Consider the following 10,001-nt stretch of genomic DNA (forward strand, 5'->3'; position numbering starts at 1 on the left):
TAAGAATTAAATGGTAAATAGCAATACAAACATACTTTTCAGACAAATGTATCTTAAACATCTTTAAATAAAGCACTAGGACACAGAGCATATGTGTATTTAAAAGGTATGCTGAAAATAGAGACCAGGCATACACAGAAGGAATTCTTCTGTCATTTACTGGTTGTCAGGAGAGTTATTTATTCACCACTGAATTGCCAGTATCATCTGCTGCTACTGAAATACTCATGGGCACTTCACATTTGTTTCATAAATAAGTGAATAAATGATCTAGAAGACCAAGTTAAGGTAGGCTCTATTGGTAGTTTCCAGGCAAAATTACTAGTGTATGTACATGGTTGGCTATACCAACTCATCTTCCATTATCTGTCTAGCAAGGACATTGGCATGGGCAATGGGCAATGACAGTGTAAGTTCTCCTAAAGTATTGATATAGGCCTTGGCCCTTAATCTAGCAAAGGAAAGAAATAAGAAGCTGGAAATAAGAAGGTGATATTTCTATCGGTGTCCACTTGTTCTTAATTAGAAGAGACAAGTAATCTTACCACGTTCATCTCAGGACAGGCATCAGAGAAAGCTGTTTTAGTCACAACCAGAGGCCCAATTATGCAAACCATGAACGCTTCTTCTCGTCTTTCATTACTTTTTTTTAGGCTCAGAGAAAGTTTTTTTTTTTTTTTCCCAGTTTAACCCTTCCCATAAATTTTCAGCTCCTATTTCATTCAGGTACTAGAGCATCTTGAATTTAATTTGCTTCAAGACAGATAATACTCTATTAACTGAATCAAGTCTACAGTGGAGACTTTAAAAATAATAATGGAGACTCCATTACAGAGCTTTGGAGGCTTAGTTCTCAATTATGTATTTTTGCAAAGTCCACAGGTGAGTCTGAAGCATAGTTCTAGCTGAGAGCTATTAGTATGCAAATTTTTTAATTAATTTTATTTGAGGTATGGTTTCAGGTATTTTTACTTTAGGATTCTTAGTTTCCTTACCTTTGAAATGAAAACAACATTCAAATTACTGTGATAATGACAGATAGTAACAGAAATTAGTCATTACTATTTGTGCCATTAAAGAGATATTGTAAATAAGATGCCATTCTAAATCAAAAGAAATTTTAGGTGCACTGAAAACAATCACATTGTTATCTGTATGAATAGTCTTTTAAATGTGTAAAATCCAGCAATTTACCAAGAATATTCAAGGAATTGTTATCAGATTCTCAGGGGTCTCACCAGAGGGTGGAATTTCTGTATTTGTCCAGGAATGAATTCAGGAAGGAAACAGTGGTGGTGATTAAATAGACACAGTGACAGTGATTAAATAGAGTTTAGAATTTCAACATCACACAGTGCCAGTGAGCAAGTTAACATTTATTAGAAAGAAAGTGAAAAGGAGAGAAGCTGCCAAACCACTTGGGCAGAATTTAAAGACACAGTACATTTTGAAGTTCAGACAATGTAGAAAGGAAGGGCAGCTCCTGCAAGATCAGGTGGGCAGACTGACAAAGGTATTGCAACATTCTCCTTTAGACAAGAGACTTCTGAGACTAGGTGGTGGCTCACCTGGTTAAGCGCTTATATTACAGTACATAAGCACCCAGGTTCAAACCTCTGGTCCCCACCTGCAAGGGGAAATCTTCACAAGTGGTGAAGCAGGGATGCAGTTTCTCTCTCTTCCCGCCCCCCTTCTGTCTTTTTCTCCCTCTCCATATCCCCTTCCTCTCTCAATTTCTGTCTGTCGCTATTCTGTTGTGACCCCAACAGGAGTTTGGGACTATTAGCATATGAAGAACATCAGCCTGAGGCAGGACATACAGAGAAGGGAATGTATAAAAAGCACGGACTTGGAGCAGGTCACTCTCTTTGGCTGCTGCTTTTTCTCCTGAAGCATCTCAATGGAGGTGCGCCAGGTATCTGCCATGGCTGATTCTCCTGGGAACTGAACACATGTGACTGCTAGCCGGTAAACTTTTACACCCCTCTACAGCCATGAGCAACCTTTACCTCAGCTGATAATAATCTTATGGGACTAAACTTTTGATAACTATACTCAGACTTTATGGACCTAGTGTACTCTTAACCCTTGATGATAACTGCTTATTTTGCCTTTTACCTGTTTCACCCTGATAAACCGTGTATTATTTAAACTTGTTCCCAGATCCCCGCTGTGAATCCTTTTACATGCTGCAGCTCCTCCCAAGACACCTTTTTCATTTAAATTACAACACTATTCAATAAGTAAATAAAAAAATTAAAGAAATACTTTTTTAAAAAAGAGGGATTTTTATGAGTTTTTATCCCAGTGACCGGGCTCCCCCCTACACACACACTCACACACACTCCAAACCCAGTTCTCTTGTATAGTTGATTTATACTCTTGAATTGGTTTGGTCCCAAGATAGGTCTTGCCATGGTCCTCAGGTGGTCAGTCTCACATCAGTCAGTGTTGCCTCAAGATGTTATCATGGTCTGGTGAAGCTGATAATAGATGAAAGTTCTACTGATGTGACAGGTTAGGATACCTCTTTTTTGTTTGTTTGTTTTTTCTAACTGTTGCCATTATTCTATTCTTTTAGTGTTGGAGGATCTGGTGTGTTTGTACAGTTACAGAAGTGCAATTTCAGTAACTTTTGCATCCAACTGGTCATTGTTTCTACCCACACTCTAGTATCTATATCATAATTTAATACAGTTAACCTCTGGCCTAGTCAGAAAATAAATTTTGATATAATTCTCATTGCTGAAAATATTCCTAAAATCTAATGATTTTCTGGCTCAAAAATATTGTCCAGTGCACACAACTGAAGAGATTTCAGTAATTCACATCACTATATTGTTATTTAGAACTGAAATACTTTATTGTATAGAAGCATATGTATTGTTTGTCAAAAAAGAATAAGAAACAGTTTAGAAAATCAGCGTGTTGTTGTTTTAATTATTTTTTATTCATTTTAAAATAAACTAGTGTTAAATTGAATCTATTTCTTTAGTCATCTTGAGGATACAATGTTGTGCAATGGTCTCATATTATAACAACTTCTATTAACCTGATACCTTTCTCCTCAGAAGCTGTTAAGTTCTAGACTCAGTCAAAAAGAGAAAACAAATATGACTAATTTTTTGCTTCATGTTAACATTTTGAACTATGTTTTAGGGATCACAGAGTGGGGGAGATAGCATAATGGTTGAGGCTTGATGTTCCAGGTTAAAATCTCCTGCACCACCATAAGCCAGAGTTGATCAGTGCTCTGGTTAAAAAAAAAAAAAAAAGTACAATGTGATTTTAGACAAGTAAATATTGTGAAATAATCACCACAGTGAGGTTAATTAGTAACTCCACCACCTTACAAACTTAGAATATTTTAGGGATCAGTAAAGTAGGGAAACTGAATTTCTTGCTATCCTAAACCATGTGCTTTCAACAATTTTAGAAGGCCATTATTTATACTCTAAACAATAAAGCAATAACCCTCCTAGAGTAGAAACTGCAGTGCCAAATTCTCAAGAAAATAAGCTGTTGACACTGTAGAAGGACAAAAGGATATAGTCCTTGACTACCTGGTTTTCTAACCCACATGCAATACCTAGAAGCATTCCTTAAAACATTTGTTGAGTGAATTTTAACATGTTCCTCCTTAACTTGTTCCTCACCATCTGAACCACCACAGTATTTTTCCTTTAGCTTTCAAATGATATTTATCACATCCTAAATTACAGTCTCATAGTCCTAAAATCTCTTTTATTAGATGATTACTTTCTTTAGTGCAGAGTTCATGCCTCTCACACATTTGTTCCTACACTCACACACAAATAATACAGCATCTGACATAAGATGTCAATAAATATATGTTAAATGATTGAATATTATAAGTAAGCTCAACAACACAAATGCTGTGTATAGTCAGCGCTCATCTTAGTTTCATAAATGCCAAGTAGTAATAGAAATACTCCATTTCAAATCTCCCAAGTGCATTTAGCAAAAAAAAAAAAAAAAAAAAAAAGTAGTTGAAGAAAACAATAGGGTCAAAGAATGGAGAAGACTGCAATAAGCCCATCAGGGTTTAGTACCTAACCTAATTTATAGTTCAAGCACCTGAAGTTCACATTTCCTTAGGAATGTAATCTCACCTAGTCATAGTGGAATCTCTGATTACCACTACGAGATTAACTTTTCCATTTCCCAAACAAGATAGTCTGAAACAACAACAATAAAATAACTCTGGCCACCAGAGTTATTGCTGAGACCCAGTGTAGTCAATATGAATCTGTTTCTCCCAGTGGCCCTTCCTTTCTTATTCCCTCCTTTCTGTCCTTCCTTCTTTCCTTCCTTCTTTCCTTCCTTCCTTCCTTCCTTCCTTCCTTCCTTCCTTCCTTCCTTCCTTCCTTCCTTCCACCCTTCCTCTCCTCCTCCCACTCTCTCCCTCTTTCTTGTTTCTTCTTCATCTTTCTTTTTCTTATTTGATAAGACAGAGAAATTGAGAAAGATAGAAAGAAAGACACCTGCAGACTTACTTCACCACTAGTGAAGTGTTTCCCTTGCATGTGGGGAACAGGAGTTCTAACCCCAGTTTTTGTGCATTGTAACATGTGTGGTCAATCAGGTGTGCTACCTACCACCTGGTCCCCTGTCACAAGACTGTTATGAATTCCCCACAGGTAGGATACCTAACCTTGAAATAACTTCCTCTTAATGTGCAGTTTTTCAACATATAAGACCCTTACATATTGAATTATTTTTTTAGAATACCATTCTGTTTGATTGATGGGATACTGTTCACTTTGTGAAGCATTTAATAAACTCAATTATATTTTTAAAGTTAACTAGGTTTGGTTTTTGTTATTTAACACTGAAACTGTGTTTTTCTTTCAATATTGTTGGATAGCATTGCTTGCTTTATAAACTCTTAACATATATGGTGATTGTCAGTGCTATTTAAAATCACACACTTGTGCAAGATCTGTTATAATAGATTTTTTTTTTGAGAACTGTTAAGTTTCTAAGTAGTGTAGTTTTTTTCATTTTTGTGGAATGCCGCCAATGCTAAGATCAATGGGAAAGAAAGGAAATTGGGTTGATTCCTTATTTTTAGCGTCTGTTAGCTGATTGTAATTTATTACTTGCTAGGTTACCCAAGGGTATGCTTCATCAACTCTGATATGTTTAATATGCAGCTCCTTTTTGTCTCATGAGACCCAGCCTTTCTCAGACTACCACTCCTCCTGAAATCTTCCACTGCCTCCTAAAGAAGTAGTATGCCAATACTATGTTTTTATTGATAGCCACACAATTCATGTTCAACTTCTTTCCCTAAACTTTTTTCATTATGTGATAGTTTCTGCTAGCTTAGTCCTTTCATGCTAGTCATTTGTTTTGCCCCCAAGCATCTGGCCTTTAAAAATATAATGCATCTTACTGGTTTATTGAATAACAGATATATGACTATGCTTATGGTTAGGTGTGACTGTGTTTACACACTCTTTTTCATCAACTTCCTCAATATTGTGTTAATTCTCACAATGGCATGTCAGATCTCCTAGTTGTTTTGTGATTGCTAGTTTTATGCTACATTATGTAGTAAGTTAGGTTGGATATCCCCCCAAATACTACATTATTCAAATCATCAATGCACTGTTCAGATGCAAAGTTCTATTATGCAATGAAAAAACTGATAACCAAAGAAGAAACAATACATGTAAAATATCTCATTTCCAAAGGATTTTCATATGCCTCATAATGATTTTTTTATCCACAAACTAAAGCTTTATAGTAAGAACTCTACAAACTGGTGAATGTACTAACTTATAAACAATTATGAATATATAAACACATAGAAAAATGCTATTGATTTTTAGCTAATCACAAAGTTTTATTAAAAATGCAATCAATAAAAAGGGATAATGTTCAGTACTTATCACTATAGCTTATAATATTACTATATTGAAGTAGAAGAGAGAAGTTTAGAGAAAAGTTGCTCTGTAACAAAAGTAGGAATAGAATTCACAATTAAAAATTTTTTTTTCAGATTATCTTTACTTACTTATTGGCTAGAGACAGACAGAAATTGAGAGGAAAAGAGGTGATAGAGAGAGAGAGAAACACAGAGACACCTGTAGCTCAGTTTTACTACTGGCAAGGCTTTCCTCCTGCAGGTAGGGACCAGGGGTTTGAACCCCAGTCCTTGCACATTGTAACATGTGCACTCAACCAGGTGTGCCACCACCCGGCCCCTGAATTTATAACTTTCGATATCTTAAAAACTTTGGTGATGAATGGTAACATATAATAATGGCAACAAAAATAAACTAGGCAGCAAAGTTAACATTTAATAGTACTTTTTAAATTTGTGATACAATTTTAGAGTGCAATTAATAATAGTTGAGAAACTTGATAGGTTAGTAAGAGCATTTAACTATTTGGAGAGAAGACTGTATTCTGATCCAAAAGATAAGGGTGAATTCTCATGGAGTTTTGCTACTAAGTCCTATAATGGAGCAAGACTCGCAATTTTAGCCATTAAAATATTTGTCTATTTAATTTTCCTGAAGGTTTATTTTAGAGAAGATCTTAAAATAATGATACTACTGTCTATGTTCATTAGAATTAGAATCGATCACCGATAATAAAGGCCTGATTGTGCCAGGTTAAGGGGGTGGGACTTGTACTCCGTGCTCAGTCTGGTTACCTTAGTGACGGTTAAGGTTAATTTTATCTTTTCCTGTATGGCTGTGTCTGGGAAAGTTTAGCTTTAGCACTTAAAAGTATCAACATAAGATACACTGAAGTTGGGGTGGGGGAAGGGATGGGGCAGGGATACATTTCTCTAGGTCTCCTATTATCTGGGGTCTTCTCTTTTTCCTACTGTTTGGTTAGTTAACTCATTCTTTGCCTTGATAGTCTCTTTTTCCATCTTTTTTAACCAGAGAATTTTACAGCTTTGGTTTATGGTGGTGCAAATGGATTGAGTTTGTGACTTCAGAGCCTCAGGCTCTAAAGTCTTTGGAATAACAATTAGGTTACCTCTCTCACCCTCTTTATTGCTGTTTTACCATTGCTAACATATTGTGGTTTAAAGTTGCTGATTAAATAAGCCTTTATTTATACACTTGTGTAAAAAGAAAAATCCAAGAAGGACCCATTCTTTTACTTCAAAGAATTTGAACTCTGGAAGTTTTGCTTATGTCAGATTGATTGGATTATTTCTGTTGGGTGGGTGGAGGAGGGAAGGTAGCCAGAAATTCTTGTGACATGATAAAAAATATTACCATGGCAAAAAAAAAAAAAAGATATAAATATTGCAAATGAACTTGTCTCTTTCACAAAAATTGTCACTGCTGTTTGTTTAACCTTTTTTTAAACAACCATTCTTCATAAATGTCCTGCAACATTGGAAGCATAAATAATGTTGTAAGGTAATGGAAATCAGAAAGTTTTATTTTGAATAGTTCCTATTTTACAGGCATCTTTACATTTACAAAATACAGATATAATTTTTCTTTGTTATACTTTCTATCATATGCATCTCTTAAATTAAAAATTTAAATTTTCATTAGTTTATATTTACTACATTATGTAAAATTACTATAGACATGAAAATGAGTAATATCTTGCCAGTTTGCAAATGCTAGATTGTTTGCTGCAACAATTATACTAGTTTCTACAAAAATGTGTATGCCGCTTAAACTTTGGGCTTGTCAAATTGTCCATGGTTCACACAGCATTTTCTTGTAAATTTTAAATGTTGCTTTGAGAATATGGCATTTGACCCTCTTTGAATTTAGAGGTGCAATTAAAAATAATGGCCTAAATATCCAAGTGGTAGAAAATGTTGGTGGTATGACACTCAGGCTATTCGTTTGACTTTCTTTTGTAGCTTTCAGACATGCAGTTTGTTTTACAGATAGCATGTTAAATATTTGGAGTCATGTCACTTTGTCCCCCTGACAATGAGTAAGATATAGAAGGAGAAAGCTTTTATGAAGAATCCAATCAGGCTGCAGATCAATAACATTATGTGTTTCAATAATGTAAATATGTTCTGGATCCATCTCTAGACATTGGAGAGAGATGAACTTTGTAGAAATAGGATTTTATTTGAGGAGTAGAGTGTATGTGAAAAAAAACTGCCATCTCTTGTGTATTTTGGCTTCATTTCTGATTTTCTGATTTTCTGGGTATTTGTTAGCTCTATGAGTGATACAGTTCTTTCTTTTTCATCAATATAATTTCAGCTACCAATACTGAGTATAATGAATTAAGAAATAAAAATAATCAGTTGCCTTTGAGTTTTAAATAGTATATAAATGCCCTTAGGTACACCAACCAGCACACTTTTTTTTGACTAGTAGAGAAATTCTTGGATGCAGTGTGGACTGCTCACTGAATCAAAAGAAGCACTGAGGCAACAATCAGAAATTTCAGATGTGGAAACATGACAGCCTCCAGAAGGCACTGCTGCCAAAAATGAATCAAGTGTTATTAGTTTTCATGTCACTTCGAAAAAGATTAAAGTTCTAAAAAAAAAAAGTCGACAAAAATGCTTTCTTTGAAAAACTCAGAGAACAAAAGTGAAATTGAACCCATTTTTATGTTTACATCCATCCTCTCTCTTTTTTAAAAAATATTTTTTAAATTTATTATTGGATTGAGACAGAAATTGAGAGGGGATGAGTAGAAATAAGAGTGAGAGAGACACCTGCAGCACTGCCTCACTACTTGTTTAGCTTTTCCCTTGCAGATAGGGACCAAGATCTTGAACCTGTGTCCTTGTGTACTATAATGTATGTACTTAACTGCCTGGCCCCCTCCTTCTTGCGTTTCTGTCATTTTTCCTGTCTTTTTTGTTGTTGTTGAGAAAACATGTATGATTTTGCCACTCCTCGACTACTTTTTTAATCCAGAGAGAAATCGAGAGAGCGAGTGTGGTGGGGGAGATACCACAATCAAACTTCCTCTAGTATATAGCACCTCCTTTGCAGTGCAAGGGCACTCAGACCTGGCCTACCAGCATGGCAAGGCACCCATCTTATTTATTTATTTTTTTTTATTACAGAATTACATGATGACAGGGGTTTGAATTCACACCATTCCCACCACCAGAGTTCTGAATCTTCAGTCTCCCCACTACAATCCACCACAGTTCCTCTAAAGTTGTAGACATGGGCCAACCATCATATCTACAACTACCTGTCCACATTTATGCAGTTGCCCCCCTTTTTTTTCTGATTCAATCCTCTCTTTCCCTCCAAGCCACTCATGACATCACAGCTATCTCCATATGTCCCTCTCCTTTTCCTTCTCTCTCTCTGGGTGCTGATGGAGCTGGAGTGCGGAGTCCTCTTATCTTCATCCTATTGCTTCTTCCCTGCTGGGAGTATGGATCAAGGTTGTTTATGAGGAGCAGAAGGTAGGAGTTCTGGCTTCTGTAGCTGCTTCTCTGGTAAGCATGGGCATTGACAGGTTGATCCATACCCCAAGCCTGTTTCTATCTTGTTCTAATGAACCAGAGCTCTGGAGATGCAAGGGTCCAGGACACATTGGTGAGGCTGTTTGCCCAGAAATCAAGGTGGAATCATGGTAGCATCTGTGGCTTCCCATCCTATTGTTTGAATTATCTCTCCAAGACCTTTTCAGTGTGTGTGTGTGTGTGTGTGTGTGTGTGTGTGTGTGTGTGTGTGTGTGTGTATTTACTTCCATACTTATTTCTCCTAATTTGTGTTTCTTTGAAAACAGTAACAACAACAACAGATGGGTCCTAGCTACTGAAATGTCTTTTCATCCTGAAGGTCCCCTCTACTTTTTCTCTTCTGTCAGGTTTCTCAATTAAAAGTTCTGTCAGTTTCCTTTTAAGAAATGGTTGTTTCACTTTTCTTTTGTAACAACAGAGTTGCTATATTTAGAATTCCTTTTTTAAAAGATTAATCAATTTATTTTCAAGTGGAGCAGAGTATCACTGTGGAATATGCAGAATTGGGTATTAAATCTGTGTCCTTTCACAT

The sequence above is a fragment of the Erinaceus europaeus genome, chromosome 11, assembly GCF_950295315.1.
Source record: "Erinaceus europaeus chromosome 11, mEriEur2.1, whole genome shotgun sequence".
NCBI lineage: Eukaryota > Metazoa > Chordata > Mammalia > Eulipotyphla > Erinaceidae > Erinaceus > Erinaceus europaeus.